Raw genomic sequence first — 1,637 nt, 5'->3', positions numbered from 1 at the left:
TTTTTATTATAAAAATAATAATGACGTGGCCGAATTATAATTGGCCACGTGTAAAAAATGGTTTTGCAAAACCACCGTTAAAAAATAATGGCATGAATGAGCCTTTTCTTAAACGGTAATGGCATAGATGAGCCAAACTTTTAACGGATGGCATAAATGAGCCTTTTCTGAAAGTTCGATGGCATATTTGAGCCTTTTCCCTTTATATTTTAGTATAAAAAAACAATCATAGCAAGTTGTAATTATTGTCAAAGTTTTCAACATATTTTTTTAGTCTTATCCGGCAACGCCTCCAAGCAACATGGCCCATAAAGCCACCTTTCAAGATTCCCCAAATCCAGTACGTGTATATGTGTCAAACTCCTCGATAAGACCAAAACGCGGAGTTCACACGGGGTCATGGCCTTATTTATATTTCAACTTGAAATTTTTTCTTATCGGCATGTGTTTGGAAGTATATTCTTTTCTATCTACTATTCTCACATTATAGTTGTGGCATATTTTTCTTTTCATACAATATTGAAAATATCTTTAAATTGGGTCCAAATTATTAGTTTTATTTCTCAATTATTGATGATCTTAAAAATATTCTTTTATTTGATTAATTGAATTTAAATGTACTTTCAATCTTTGCAACATGACTGAGATACATCATTAAGTTCTCGTCAAGTTTAAGCATGTTTTCAATTTCTTTTTTTTACTGACAATCTCATGATCCTACAAGAGTTTGAAATTACTTGTTATGTCATGTGGCATATCAAATGTGTATTAAGTTTAATTAGTCAAGTAGAGAGGTGTTTTTGAGGCTATCAATACTTCGGAAAGTTAGGTGTGTTATTAATATTTCTCCTTTTTTAGTCCATTTTAATAATCAGAAAGATTTTAACTTTCAAATTTCTTTTCTACCCTTTAAATTGTTTTTTTTGAGAGTACTATGAATATCAAATTTTTAAATCTTGTGTCAAGTTTTTTTTTTTTTTTGAAAAAATGAGGGTGAAAAGGGGATTACAATATGAAAAGTCGAATCATCATCAAGAAAGTAAAAGTTCAGATAACCAATCAACTAAATATCAAGTTAGATGATATCACATAAATTAAAGAAGAACGAATTCAATGCTACGGGGTCCTCAATTGCCCCTTTAATACGTCCCTTGGAGAAGTTAAGGACCACATATTAGAAACCACTACAACCTACAAGCATACGCCACCCATTACCTACGTAGCATAATTTTAGTCCCTCCCTGTCATCAGTGGCGGATCCAGGATTTTAAGATCATGGGTGCTCACTTTTTAATATAAATGTATAATTATTTTAATTATCGTGAAAATAAAAAACTTATTATTAGAAATAAGACTTCTAGTCATAAGTTACCGAGCGAACTACGATTAATATTAATATTTTTTTTAAAAAAAAAAGCTTCTAGTAGTACGATTCTCGACGAACTTTCATATTTTGAAGATATTGAATAATTGTATCATATCATTGCATGTTGACAACTACAAATATTTACACTCTGGAGTTTTTAAAAACTTAAGTTTTTTGTTGTAATAAATAAGATATAGGAAATTCAAAAAGTGAAAAAAATAAACTAAAAAAGAAAAGTTAAGATTGAAATGTTAGTGGAAAAATGGGGGAA

The sequence above is a fragment of the Solanum tuberosum genome, unplaced genomic scaffold, assembly GCF_000226075.1.
Source record: "Solanum tuberosum cultivar DM 1-3 516 R44 unplaced genomic scaffold, SolTub_3.0 scf00083, whole genome shotgun sequence".
Classification (NCBI taxonomy): domain Eukaryota; kingdom Viridiplantae; phylum Streptophyta; class Magnoliopsida; order Solanales; family Solanaceae; genus Solanum; species Solanum tuberosum.
Note: the sequence above shows the minus strand (reverse complement) of the source record.